This window comes from Miscanthus floridulus, chromosome 3 (assembly GCF_019320115.1).
Source record: "Miscanthus floridulus cultivar M001 chromosome 3, ASM1932011v1, whole genome shotgun sequence".
Taxonomy (NCBI): Eukaryota; Viridiplantae; Streptophyta; class Magnoliopsida; order Poales; family Poaceae; genus Miscanthus; species Miscanthus floridulus.
In genome coordinates, this window is record NC_089582.1 from 20533869 (window position 1) to 20549255 (window position 15387).

Genomic DNA, 15387 nt, shown 5'->3' on the forward strand with positions numbered 1-15387 from the left:
AAGAAAAGTTAGTGGGAGCAACTACAATGGGCTTATAAAAAGATTCATCAATAAGATCACATGTTAGTCCCACATCACAAGACACGATCACTTGCTCCTTCTTGGCCTCCTCCTTCTTGACTTTCTCGATGAGAGAGGAGTGAGCTTTCTCAAGCTTAGAGTGAGCTTTGCCAAGCTTCTCATAGGCTTTCATTAGCCTCTCATGAGTGGCATTGAGCTCATCAAGAGATTGCTCAAGAAATTTGACTTTCTTATTCAATTCTTTGCACTCCTTTCTCTTTATCTCAAAGCAAGTGTTCACTTGCTCACACATGTCCATGAGCTCCTCCTTGGAGTACTCTTCGTCGTCATCATCACTCCTACAAGCATCACTTTCACATTCATCTTCATCACTCACATCATATTTTACCTTGGTAGGCTTTGCCATGAGGCATGTCGATGGAGTGTCGAAGATGAAGGGCTTGTTGTTGATGGCAATGCTTGCTAGTGCTTTCTTGATCGATATCTTGCCATCATCACTAGAATCATCACTATCCGATGAGTCATCACTATCCCAAGTGACCACATAGCCTCCACCTTTCTTCTTCTTTTGGAAGGTCATCTTCTTCTCCTTCTTTTCCTTCTTCTCCTTCTTGTTCTTCTTCTTCTTATCCTCATCATTGTCACTATTGTAGGGACAATCCGCTACACGTGATCGGGGCTCTTGCAATTGTAGCATCTTCTCATATATTGTTTGCTTTTGGTGTGATCTCTTCTCTTTCTTGCACCATAGCCCTTCTTCTTCATGAATTTTCCCATCTTGCGCACAAATAGAGCCATGGCCTCATCATCAATGTCACTAAGATCCTCATTATCACTTGATACTTTCTTGGACTTGCCCTTGTTCTTGGATGATGAGCTAGCCTTGAATGCTACACTCTTCTTCTTCTTGTCTTCTTCTTCCTTCTTGTCATCCTTGTCAACCCTTTCCCTTTCCACACGGTATGTCTCTTGTGTCATGACATCACCTAGTACTTGGTTAGGGGTAATCTCCTTCAATCCTCCTCTTATGATAAGTAATCTCAATATCTCAAATCTTAGAGGTAGGCACATCAAGAATCGATGAGAGACATCATCATCCTTGATCTTCTCTCCCAAAGCCTTCAAGTCATTTACAATTACTTGGAACCGATGGAATATTTCCAGAATGCTCTCATCATCCTTCATCTTGAAGCTTGTCAACTTATCCTTGAGGATGTACAACTTGGCACTTTTTATCGCCGGTGTGTCCTCATATGTTTCCTCCAATCTCCTCCACACCTCATTAGCTCTTTCACAATCTTTGATTTGCTCAAACACCTTGGAATCAATGGCATTATATAAGGTGTTGAGAGCCATTGTATTGCATTGCTTGTTGGTCGTGTCTTGGTTGATGGGATCATTAGGATCAATGATAGTATAGTCATTCTCGGTCGCATCCCATACTTGATCATTGATTGAACCAAGATACAACCTTATCTTTCTCTTCCAATAATCATAGCATGTGCCATCAAAGAACGGTGGTTTGCCCCCATATGATTGAACACAACTTGAGCCATAATTTGACACCGAGATTGTTAAGCCTTCAATCAAATGGTGACCATGGCTCCGATACCACTTGAAAGGTCCTAATATGGCTAGAGGGGGGTGAATAGCCTATTTAAAAATCTACAAATCAACTAGAGCAATTTGATTAGTATAATAAATAGCAAAATGCAAACTTGCTCTAGCACTATAAGGGTTGCAAGCCACCTATCCAACAATTCTAGTTGCTATGATCACTAAACACACAATTTGCTATTTCACTACTCACTAAGAGCTCTCACACTTGCTACACTAAAGAGATCCACTAGATGAACTTAAACTACAAAGCAAGCTCTCAATTCTAGTTACACTAAAAAGCTAGATACAACTAGTTTGCAAGGATATAAATGAGTGAGTAGGGTGATTATACCATCGTGTAGAGGAGTGAACCAATCACAAGATGAATACTAAATCAATCACCAGGAGAATACCAAAGGGCAAGATACAACCAATTTTTCTCCTGAGGTTCACATGCTTGCCGGCACGCTAGTCCCCATTGTGTCGACCAACACTTGGTGGTTCGGCGGCTAAGAGGTGTTGCACGAACCTCATCCACACAATTGGACACCACAAGAACCTACCCACAAGTGGGGTAACTCAATAACACGAGCAATCCACTAGAGTTACCTTTCGGCGCTCCGCCGGGGAAGGCACAAGACCCCTCACAATCACCATGATTGGAACCAGAGACAATCACCAACCTCCGCTCGATGATCCTTGCTTCTCCAAGCCATCTAGGTGGCGGCAACCACAAAGAGAAACAAGTGAATCCCACAGCGAAACATAAATACCAAGTGCCTCTAGATGCAATCACTCAAGCAATGCACTTGGATTCTCTCCCAATTTCACAATGATGATGGATCAATGATGGAGATGAGTGGGAGGGCTTTGGCTAAGCTTACAAGGTTGCTATGTCAATGCAAATGGCCAAGAGAGTGAGCTTGAGCTGGCCATAGGGCTTAAATAGAAGCCCCCACGAAATAGAGCCGTTGGCTCCTTAGTCCACTAAAAAATGGGATGACCGGACGCACCGGTCAGATCGACCGGACGCTGAACCCCAGCGTCCGGTCGTGCGATGTGCGCCATGTGTCCCCTGCTTCAAACGTTGATCGCTCGATCTCAACGGTCGTTAGAACATTTAAGTTGTGATCGGACATGCTACTTCGAAGTGACCGGACGCAGAACCCCAGTGTTCGGTCATTTCTAATAAGCATCCATTTGCGAAAATCCACGACCGGACGCGTCCGGTCATGCTCGACTGGACTCACCCAGCGTCCGGTCACTCGGCGTCTCCTTTGTGTGCTGCCACGTCAGCAGGACTGGACGCACCCCTCCAGCGTCCGGTTAGAGACCGACGCCAGCGTCTTCGCTGCTTCTACTGACCGGACGCGTCGGTCCTTCCGAGACCAGCGTTCGGTCACTCACAGTGACCTCTGTCTTTTCTATATAGAGCGCCGGTGGCACTGTCAGACTATCCGCACTCTACGGGCAGACACTCCGCTGGTGAAGTTTCTAACCCTTGCTCAAGTGTGCTAACCACCAAGTGTATCACCTTGTGCACATGTGTTAGCATATTTTCACAAACATTTTTAAGGGTGTTAGCACTCCACTAGATCCTAAATGCATATGCAATGAGTTAGAGCATCTAGTGGCACTTTGATAACCGCATTTCAATATGAGTTTCACCCCTCTTAATAGTATGGCTATCTAACCTAAATGTGATCATACTCGCTAAGTGTCTTGATCACCGAAACAAAATGGCTTCTACTATTTATACCTTTGCCTTGAGCCTTTTGTTTTTGTTTTTCTTCTTTTCCAAGTTCAAGCATTTGATCATCACCATGCCATCACCATCGTCATGATCTTCGCCATTGCTTCATCACTTGGAGTAACGCTACCTATCTCATAATCACTTTGATAAACTAGGTTAGCACTTAAGGTTTCATCAATTAACTAAAACCAAACTAGAGCTTTCAAACGGTCACTTAACGTTCAACGCCATAGTCAATGAATGACTGGACACTCCGCTCAAGTGACCGGACTCACCACTCGCTGCGTCCGATCATTTACAGTAAGCACCCATAGACGGATTTTACTGACCGGACGCATTAGGTCAGAGGTGACCTGACGCACCCGAGCATCCGGTCAACTCTCCTCTCTTCTACGTGCGTTTGCAAGGCCGACATCAGCGTACGTCATCATCGACCTGACGTGGCCCCTGCGCGTCCGGTCGCATGATGCTTCCCACGTCCGATCGCCAAAGCCAAGCAACACCTTCTCTGGACCGTGTGACCGGACTCGCCACCGAGTCAGGTCCCAGCGTCCGGTCACAGTGTGGCCCACTTGGCCAAGTGTTGCGCCATCTAGGGAACACTAACCGGACGCATCCGGTCTTGCCGATACCAGCGTCCGGTCACGTGTAGTGACCCTTTTTCTATCTCCTCAACCGCTTCGCCCTTGCTTTCAACTTGCTAACCACAAAGTGTAGAACTTGTGTGCACGTGTGTTAGTATTTTTTAAAGCATTTTACAAGGGTCAAGGTTAGCACACTAGGTTCCTAAATGCATATGCAAGAACAATGTCACAGAGTAGCACTCGATAAACCGTTTAGCCAAAGATTTCCCCTCTTTATAGTATGGCTATCGATCATAAATATGATCACACTCTCTATAGTGTCTTGATCACCAAAACTAAAACCCTAAGCAATACCTTTGCCTTGATCTCCATAGGATTTTGTTTTTCTCTTTCTTCTTTTCTAAGTTGAGCACTTGATCATCTTTTGGTCATCACCATCCACCATGATCATCCTCTTGCTTCACCACTTGGAATGGACTATCCTCTATTGTCTACACACTTAGCACTTAGGATTAGTCCATAGGTTTCATCAATTATCCAAAACCAAACTATGGCTTTCACTGAGGCAGGGGAGTTCATCTACTATGCACCGGAGCAAGACGATGCAAGGGCCAGGAGGAAGACGGGCAGCCGCGGCGGGCAGGAGGCGCGATGGAGAGGGAGGGAGGGAGGTGGACACACGCGGGCCTGGTCGAGATACTGGCCAGTGAGTGCCCAGACGCCAAAGGCGGCACGACGGAGCACGGTCACGACGTTGCGGTGATTTATGCATGACTGGTTCTGAAGAAACGAGTGGACGAGTAGATATGATAGGATAGGAGGGGTCGTTGGGCTCGTGGCCCACCAACAGAGCATCCGGATATGATGATATGATGGACGGACAGGAAGTATTACCGTATAAATTATGATCTTTTAATGCTTCAGCACTATAGTGATTGCGTACCAAGTCCGAAAGACATAAAGCTAATTCAGAAGACACCTTTAATTTGGGCACCTTTTAGTTTGAAATGTTCAACCGGCCCCCTCGGGACCTTTTGCAGCACTTTTTCTTAGTGGAAGACTTTGTTTTCCTAGCAGTTGCCATAAGGTTGTATATATTCTTATGTCCAGGTCTGCATCATCCAAATCTACCTCCGATGCATCCTTTATCAAGTGAGGAAGTATGGAGCTTAGGCCTTATTTGGCACAGTTCGGATTCCGAAATTCATATTAGATATGTAGCAGTTTGTAGAGTAAATATATCCCAGAATGGTTGCTCAAATATTACAGGAAGACATGGATCGATTGATGTCTAGAGCCATTGAGATAAAGAGAAGACAAGAAGTTAAAGCAAAATGTACATTAATCATTAAATATTGAATATAACAATTCTTGGAGCAATTAGCAAGCCAAGTTCGCTCCAGAATGAACTGACATTTCTCCAAAAGAAAAAGCAGGGCACTCACGCGATACATGGCAATAATAACTATTGAGTGTCATATGTGCAAAGGCTGTAACTCTGAAAACAACGGCACATACGGCAAATATACCTCCCGAGTGTCCTGTCCAAGAGTGCAGATCACTTGGAACTGTCGACGATCCATATCATAGGAAATTAGTGTTTTCTCCCACCCAACAGTGTAGAAGATCATGTTGCAGTGCGGGTGAATTGCAACCCACTCAAAGTCCCGTGCAAGATTATGGCTTTCTCGTCCAAGTACATCAAAAGCCTCAGCTGTATGTTTCAATGTCCATCGTTGGTTGTCATAGTCCTCAAGAACATAAACTACAAATCGAACCACCTGATCCTCATCACCTGCCTCAAAATTGGCATAATGCAGACGGCCCTGGGACTGCTGAATGAAACCATATTTGTTAGAATAATATGCAATTTCCATGTCATTTTAATTCCATAATTTAACAGCATGATGATGACATATAAAGAAATATTAATCATTGAAATCATGATATCGATTATATCCATGGTGAAAATACATGCTAGATCATGTATCATGTGAAACATATGAAAAACAGAAACAGAAACATGTGAACTTGATTCATAAATCATAACAGAGAGAAACTGGCATGATATACATTTCAGATTTGCAACAAGCATAAGGCTACATATGAAGCAACATGACTGTAACAATAAAGCACATACATGGAGCATATATTTGACAGAAACAGACCGGTAAGACTGGACATATGGAACAAACTGAGAGAAAATGAAACGATCATACCCTCCCGTCCGTGATTCCGAAGTCGACATGCTGTAGGAGAAGAATTCTCGACGAAGAAGACGCCGGTGATCGGGAAGAAGACGAAGACTCTTGGGCAGTCGCGTAGACGCTCCCCAAAAACCTAATTGCCGATCCCCCGTGCAAGGTCCCGATCGACAAGGGCTTTGGAGGCACCTGCCCTCTCGCTCCTCCGTGCGCGCAGAGTTACGAGATGAGGAAAGCTATCGAACAACTGAACTTTGTTTCTGGAATGAGTCTCTCTTTTATCTGGAGTTGAAAGAATCGCCAGGGAAGCCGAGAAGCCTCGGAGGCATGCGCCGGGAAGATCGAGAGTCTCAGGGAGATCAAGCGTCAGGTCGACCACACCACGCCCGCCTGCCTGCCTCGCCTCGCCTCGCCACGCCACGCCACGCCACGCCCCGCCCCGAGCCCGAGCCCGAGCCCGGCCCGGCCCGGCCGGCGGCGGCAGCGGCGGCGCGCGCGCGCGCGTGTGGCACGCCCTTGTCCGTTTCTCAACTTCTCAAATTAGACGGATCTCTTCCAATCATTTAAGTTGAGTCAACGTCCTTTTAACTTCCAATCCGGTACAAATAATAATACCCACAATTACAAGCCATAGAGTTATTGATTTATTAGATATATAAATGGGCCTAGCCCATAATAAATCCAACAATCCCCACCAAACTCTAGGGTTTGTAACTGTATAGTTCCAGAATCACAATTCTTTGATATATCAGTGTTTCGATGGAGACTGTTAAGTTGAACATCCACCTCGAACAAGAGTTTCACTCAGTCACAACTGAACAATGGACTATGCCTTGAATTGACAGTTTTATGTGAGGTGAGATTCACTCAAGTCCTTTGCTGGTACTAGGTTGCAACAAGCATCCCCGCTGTTTGAAGCATATAAGTCACACTTCTATGCCTTTCATGAGTGTTTAGGGATAACCCAGGTCCCATAGACTGTGACCAGTAGTCTGACTCATATAGGTGTACTTCTCAAAAGATGTTCTGTAGGACAACATCTCATCTTTATTAGACTCTCGAAATACATTAAGGTAAACACCATCCTGCCTTACAGAAAGAAAGATATGCATCAGAGATAGGTTCATAGGGAGCTTTTCTCTCAATCTACTTATAGCTTGTTTCACCACTCTACTTCACGGGATCTCCGATCACATAGAGCAGGTTACCACTACAGTAGACTTTCACGTGGGTCTCATACCCATCTCTCTCGATGCACTTTCTATCACATTTCGTGACAGTCCCTTAGTGAATTGATCTGCCAGATTATTCGACGTGTGAATATAGTCCAACGTTATAACTCCAGAGGTTTTCAACTTTCTGACAGTCTTTAATCTTCTTTTAACATGCCTTGTGGACTTCATGTTATTCCTGGAACTGTTGACCTTTGTGATCACAGTCTGGTTGTCACAGTTCATTGAAATAGCCGGTATCGGGTTTTCAACTACCGGTAAATCCAACAGGAAATCACGAAGCCACTCGGCCTCAGCTCCAGCAGTGTTCAATGCAGCGAGTTCTGCTTCCATTGTAGACTTCATTAAGATAGTCTGCTTGCAAGACTTCCAGGAAACAGTGCCACCTACAAGCAGAAACACATATCCGCTCGTGGCATACAGCTCATCAGCATCAGAAATCCAGTTGGCATCACAATAGCCTTCCAGCACTTTTGGATGTCCAGTATAATGAATAACATAAGTCATAGTACCTTTCAGATAACGCAACACTCTCTCAAGAGCACGCCAGTGATCATCTCCCGGTTTGACACAAACTGGCTCAGCTTGCTCACAGCATATGAGATGTCAGGCCTTGTCGCACTCGCAAGGTACATGAGTGAGCCAATGATCTGGGAGTATGTCAGTTGATCCCTTACTATTCTTCGATTTTTCCTCAATAGCACGCTAGGATCATAAGGCGTGGGAGCAGGATCACAGTCACTAAAACCAAAACGACTTAATACCTTTTCCACATAGTGGGACTGTAACAGAGTTACCCCACCATCACCTTCTCTAATAAGCTTGATGTTTAAAATAACATTAGCTTCTCATAAATCTTTCATTTCAAAATTGCTCGACAGAAGTTTCTTTACTTCCATAATCACATTGAGATTTGATCCAAAGATCAGGATGTCATCAACATATAGGCACAGCATAACAGCTTCACCCCCACCATATCGATAATACACACACGTGTCAGCTTCATTCACAGAGAAACCGTTAGATGTTAAAGTATTATCAAACCTTTCATGCCATTGCTTTGGTGCTTGTTTTAGGCCATATAATGATTTTAACAACCTGCACACCTTGTTCTCTTGACCATCCGCAATGAACCCTTCTGGCTGATCCATATAGATCTCCTCTTCTAACTCTCCATTCAGGAAAGCTGTCTTAACATCCATCTGATGAATGATAAGACCATAAGAGGCAGCCACGGCAATTAAGGTGCGAATTATAGTCAATCGAGCAACTGGTGAATAGGTGTCAAAGAAATCTTCACCCTCTTTTTGGGTATATCCTTTGGCCACAAGCCTTGCCTTGTACCTCTCAATTGTACCATCAGGCCTAAGCTTTTTCTTGAAAATCCATTTGCAACCTATAGGTTGACAACCATAAGGACGGTCAACGACCTCCCAAGTTCTATTAGACATAATAGAATCCATCTCACTCCTTACTGCTTCCTTCCACAAGTCAGCATCAGGAGAAGAATATGCCTCTCTAATGGTGGTTGATATGTCTTCCACAAGGTACACTAAATAGTCATCACCAAAGGATTTTGCAACCCTCTGTCTCTTGCTCTTTCGAGTGACTATAGTGTCATCCTCCTCAGGGATGTGCACATGAGAATCTTCAGCATGATCTATTGGAATAGACAGTTCGTGTTCATGGGGAATTATAGTCTCATGACTTGTTTCACTAGGTGTATTCTTCATTGGAAATTCATTCTCAAAGAATGTAGCGTCTCTAGATTCCATGATTGTATCAACACAAAATCGCCTCACCCCACCATTCCTTAGATAATCCCGCTGTACTCAACATGGCATTCACTAACTCTGTTAGAGTGCGGTTTTTCCTTTCAGCAATCCCATTGGATTGTGGTGAGAATGACGGTGTCCTCTCATGAACAATACCATGTTCCACACAAAACTCATTGAAGACATTAGAGAAATATTCTCCACCTCGATCGGACCTTAACCGCTTTATTTTCCTCTCAAGTTGGTTCTCAACTTCAGCTTTATAGGTCTTAAAATAATTAAACGCTTCATCTTTTATTTTTAAGAGATACACATAGCAAAACCCGGTGGAGTCATCTATAAACGTGAGGAAGTATCTTTTATTGCCTTTAATCAAAATTCCATTCATTTTGCACAAATCAGAATGGACAAGTTCTAGAGGTGCTAAATTCCTCGCCTCAGCAGCCTTGTGAGGCTTGCGGGGTTGTTTTGATTCAACACATACATGGCATTTAGACTTTTTGACCAAATTGAATTTAGGAATTAAATTTAGATTTGCTAACCGCATAAGACACCCAAAACTTGCATGACAAAAACGTGAATGCCATAAATCCGACTCATCAGAAATATTAACACAATTCACCATTTTATTACACACATCATGCAGTGATAAGCGGAACAAGCCTCCGCAATCATATCCTTTACCAACAAAGGAACCATGTTTCGACACAACACATTTATTCGACTCTAGAACAATTTTGTAGCCATCTCGACATAGCATAGACGCACTAACAAGATTCTTCTTGATGGAGGGCACATGTTGCACGCTCTTCAATGGCACCGTCTTTCCCGAAGTAAACTTCAGAATGACCGTACCAACACCAAGAACATGAGCACGCGACCCATTTCCCATCAACAAGGCGCCAGACCTCTCGACCTAGTAGGAAGAAAACAGAGAAACATCAGCACACACATGAATGTTTGCACCACTATCCATCCACCACTCAGGTGAATTACATACTGAAAGAACAAATGGTAAAGAATTACCATACCCAGTTGCTCCTTCTCCAGTATCAGTAGTGACAACATTTGCTGATTTCTTTTCCTGCTTGAACTTGCGCTCAGGACACTCACTTGCCCAGTGCTGTTCACTGCCACAAACAAAGCAGCCTCCATCTCTCTTGTTGTTGTTCTTTTTTTAAACTGTGCTGTTTGAACAGGCTTAGTTGTGTTCTCTTGCTTGTTCTGGTTTTTCTTCTTTTTATACTTGCGGAATCCAGAGTTTCTCTTCTGTACCACATTAGCAGTAGAGGTCTCAACACTCTTTCCATTGTCTTTTGCTCTCGCTCTCTCCTCAACATCAAGAGTACCAATGAGCTCTTCAACATTGAACTCCTGTCTCTTATGTTTGAGTGAGGTAGCAAAGTCCTTTCAAGAAGGTGGTAACTTAGCGATTATACCGCCAGCCACAAACTTGTCAGGTAAGACACGTGGAAAGAGCTCAAGTTCCTTAGCTAGTGCCTGAATCTCATGAGCCTGTTCCACTACAGATCGGTTCTCAACCATCTTGTAGTCATACAGCTGTTCCATGAGATACAGCTCGCTACCAGCATCGGTAACTCCAAACTTTCCCACAAGTGCATCCCACAGCTCTTTCCCTGTAGGAAGGATGATATAGCTTTTCTGGAATTTTGGGTCAAGTGCGCTAATTACTGCACCTCGAAAGAGGTTGTCATCAGCCTTAAACTTAGCCTCATCCTCAGGAGGCAAGTTAGCAGGTTTGCCATCAGAGATATGATAACATGACATTGCAGTGAGCCACAATTCCATCTTAGCTTTCCAAACCAAGAAGTTTTTACCATCAAAAGGATCAGGTTTTAACACAGCAGCAAAACCTCTGATAGAAAAATGCCTATAATTAGGTTTTTGGATTGTTAGAATAATAGGCAATTTCCATGTCATTTTAATTCCATAATTTAACAGCATGATGATGACATATAAAGAAATATTAATCATTGAAATCATGATATCGATTATATCCATGGTGAAAATACATGCTAGATCATGTATCATGTGAAACATATGAAAAATAGAAACATGTGAACTTGATTCATAAATCATAACAGAGAGAAACTGGCATGATATACATTTCAGATTTGCAACAAGCATAAGGCTACATATGAAGCAACATGACTGTAACAATAAATCACATACATGGAGCATATATTTGACAGAAACAGACCGGTAAGACTGGACATATGGAACAAACTGAGAGAAGATGAAACGATCATACCCTCCCGTCCGTGATTCCGAAGTCGACATGCTGTAGGAGAAGAATTCTCGACGAAGAAGACGCCGGTGATCGGAAAGAAGACGAAGACTCTTGGGCAGTCGCGTAGACGCTCCCCAAAAACCTAATTGCCGATCCCCCGTGCAAGGTCCCGAACGACAAGGGCTTCGAAGGCACCTGCCCTCTCGCTCCTCCGTGCGCGCAGAGTTACGAGATGAGGAAAGCTATCGAACAAGTGAACTTTGTTTCTAGAATGAGTCTCTAAGCCGAGAAGCTAAAAATTACCACGCCCGCCCCGCCCCGCCCCGGCCCGGCCGGCGGCGGCGCGCGTGTGGCACGCCCTTGTCCGTTTCTCAACTTCTCAAATTAGACGGATCTCTTCCAATCATTTAAGTTGAGTCAACGTCCTTTTAACTTCCAATCCGGTACAAATAATAATACCCACAATTACAAGCCATAGAGTTATTGATTTATTAGATATATAAATGGGCCTAGCCCATAATAAATCCAACAATATTCCCTGTTATCAGGCACAGGTATGCTCCGGCATGCTTTCCCCTGAGTGTCCACCACAGCTATAGCAGGATCACTGGTGAGATAATGAACACATCCATTATTCAGAAAAAACATGCGAATAGTAATGAGCAAAAAAGCTAATGCCATTGTCCCCCTTACGAACCCATTGTCCTGTCTCAGATGAATACACCTGCACTACTTATCCCAGCAAGGAGAAGCCATCGTCGTAGTCATGAGAGAACTCAAACACATAGAAGTGGGGTGACACCGTGCGATTAAAACCAAGACATAAACCCCTAGGCCTGTTTCCTAGGTTGGAATATGGCAATTCAACCCACTTCTTCGTGGCAGGATTACACACAAATAAGTGGCAGTCATGGATGGTAGGCCGGTAGTTGCAAAGGACGAGTCCATTGCAGCAGTCCAGAAGACATATCCGGTTTGCTGGCAGGAAATCGAACCAGGGGGAGACCAATGGGCAGTCTCTGCACAAAACATTGGTGAAATGTGGAACTGACCCCATCTTGTTCTCAGCGTCATGCATGGTAAAGATGCCGGCCAGGGTCTGGGGGAGTTTTCTGTTGTGAGCAGAGATGAGGTCTCGCCAGGTCGTGGACACGCATTTGAAGCGGCAGACCGATCTGGCTGGGAGGCGGCAGAGGATCTCGACGACAAGGTCATCGGTGAGGCTGGCCGCCGGGGACCTCCTCCCCTTTACCATCGTCTTGAGCAAGAGCTTCTGAGGAAAATGAAATCGAGAGGTTGTCGACCAGGAACTCAACATGCATAAAAGCATCAGACGAAGGAAGAGGTCAGCAACAATAGATGATGATGTTGATTTGCGTACCATGCGTGGTAGCGACTAGCGAGGACCTCCTGAAGAACAAGAGCTGCTGGCACGGTTGTCGTGAGCCTGTGACCAATAGGAGGATGGAAGAACTCGGTTCAATCTATGCCAAGAAGATGTCTGGCCTCTATAGAGTTGGGAATTTAAGGGGTTTTTGGTTAGCTATCGACGGGATAATCAACTCGATTCATCGCTTCTTGCTGGTATTGAGGATTCAGAGCATTTGGGCTCATCTTTATGTGTGATGCTTGTGCCTTGTTATACATAACTTTAGCACCAATCCGATGAGATGCCTTTATCTCCGTGCTGAAAAGATAAATGGGTTTCACAGGTCAACTCTTCGTTTAAAACAAGTTCATTACTTAATTTGAACAATTGGACAGACAACTAAACTAATCAAAATGGGGGCAATAATGCAGATCATAACCACCAATCTGTTGAGATGCCTCAGTGATACGATAGAAAACAAAAGGATTTTACGGGTCAACACTTTTAAACAAGTAGAGTAGTACATACATTGTTGCTTCAGATCTAATGAAATCTTACCTACTATATTCCCGGTCGGTGTAAGTCATTCTGCACACTTTGATTGAAATTCCTACCGACTATATTCCCACACATTACCAGTGGTAGTCTGGTACCTAGTGAATCATGACGTCTAGGGCCATTATCTAAGCGCCTAAACAATCCAAACCCAGCCCACATAGCGCCATTATCTAAGCGCCTGAATAATCTAAACCCAGCCCATGTACTGATAACTCACAAATCTAAGGATAAAATGCATAATTTAGTAGATATACAAATTCCATGCTTAATTATACAATGAACTTGGTAAAAACATAATGCGATACAAAATAAATGCCTAATATGATTTGGTTCATCCTCACATCTCAATCTTTATCAAAGTTAGCACGAGGTCTGAACCTAAGTATACCATCAGTCAGTAAACAAATTAACAATTGGTTCACAACATATCACTCCTGCTTTCTGGAGGTAGCTGAGAAGGCCCTTTCAACCTGCTTGTTAATTGCTACAAAGCCAAGTAAAACAACCAGGTAGCTAGTAGCTACTGCTAGTCCGCTAGATAGGCACAAACAACTGAGAACTGTGGAAAATTTGGAAACTGAATAAACATTCAACGTTGCATATTTAGAAGTTGGGAACAACGAACAAGTGAACAACCTGCTGATTGCTAGCTTGTTGTGGCTGGGCGCGTGGTGTGCTGTTGTCCTGCAGCGCAGGAGGCCAAGAGCTGCTGGCCAGCTATCCTCCTCCGCCTGTGCTTGCGCTACTGTTGCAGGCTGCGGCAACCAGCAGCGCAGGAGCCGCTGGAACTTGGCCAACTGTGGCTGGCAGCCTGGTTACGCCCTCACGGCGCGCCGGCGCTCGGAGCCACCCCCACCCGCCTTCCCTGACGTCCCCCCTCCTCGATGTGGACGTGCGCCAGTGGCCGCGCCGTCGACCGATGTCACTGAGCCCCGATTTGGCTGCGCCGCAGCTCGATTTGGCCGGGCGATAGGCTCGATCTGGACACTTTTTTTTTTAGTTTGATTGAAATGTCAACCCCCTTGGACACTTTTTCTAGCAGTTTTTTTGAAGGAACACTTTTTCTAGCAGTTGCCGTAAGGTCAGCCCATGTTTAGTTCCAACCTAACATCAAAAAATGTAGCCATCACATTGAATGTTTGCGGCCCGTGTATGAAGCATTAAATATAGACGAAAAAAAAACTAATTGCACAGTTTGGTGGGAAATTGCGAGACGAACGTTTTGAGCCTAATTAGTTCATGTTTGAACACTAATTGCCAAATAAAAACGAAAGTGCTACAGTAGCCCAAAATTCCAACTTCCTGAAACTAAACACGCGCTTATAAGTGTATAGGTCTGAATCATCAAATTTACCAAGTGAGCGAGTAGGGTACTTAGACTTCGTTTGGATCTAGACTAAGGGGCCGTTCGGATGGTCTGCAATTCAGCCGGAATCTACCGTTCACGGCTGCAAAACAATATTCACTCTCTCACAAATTACTCTAGATTCATCCAGATTCCTCCAAATTTCTCTAAGCGAACAGGGCCTAAATATGAGCGGTTTAAATATTCATATTCAATCTAAATTTCAGCAAAATTTGGCACAAAAATTGACATAAAACAAGTAAAACAACCTGCTTCTAGCTTGGTAGATGCTAATTGCTACAAATTTCTCCATCTCTCCCTATTTACAAAAGATAACATATGGTAGAACGGTAATGCTCTCCTCAGGGCATTCGCTCCAGACACGTTCTTTATGGGCCTGCGGAGTCCAATACGAAGCTTGCTCCCGGCTTCTCAAAAAAAAAAGAAACAATTCCGCCACCTCCTTCTCCATCTCAACCACCCGCTACTGGCTAGTACCGGCGGCGTCGAGCTCGGCACGAAGGTGCGCGTTATCGGCCTAGAGCCGCGATGTCGGTCTCGATGACCGGCACGATGGTGACGGTCTCCTTGAGGATCTTGTGCTCCAACAGCTCGGTGCGGAGGCGGGACTCCTGCTCTCGGAGCTCCTCGACAAGGCGGATGAGGTCCGCGGCTGCGGTACCCGATGGCGGCTCG

At 44.5% G+C, this 15387-nt stretch overlaps 1 long non-coding RNA gene and 2 pseudogenes across 2 annotated transcripts; all 3 read right to left on the minus strand.

Annotated features, from left to right (window-relative positions):
• The window catches only part of LOC136543302 (uncharacterized), a 32618-nt pseudogene extending 31241 nt beyond the window's left edge, over window positions 1-1377 (minus strand).
• Window positions 1378-5319: 3942 nt separating this feature from the next.
• LOC136545173 (F-box protein At5g07610-like) lies at window positions 5320-14351 on the minus strand (annotated as a pseudogene).
• On the minus strand, window positions 9800-11950 carry LOC136545174 (uncharacterized). Of its 2 annotated transcripts, none has more exons than XR_010780943.1 (3): window positions 11441-11950; window positions 10200-11044; window positions 9800-10084 (listed from the first exon to the last, which is right to left on the minus strand). It is a non-coding gene; the product is annotated as an uncharacterized lncRNA (long non-coding RNA). The 2 variants fall into 2 exon arrangements; XR_010780942.1 differs by having other exon boundaries at window positions 10200-11059.
• Window positions 14352-15387: the final 1036 nt, after the last annotated feature.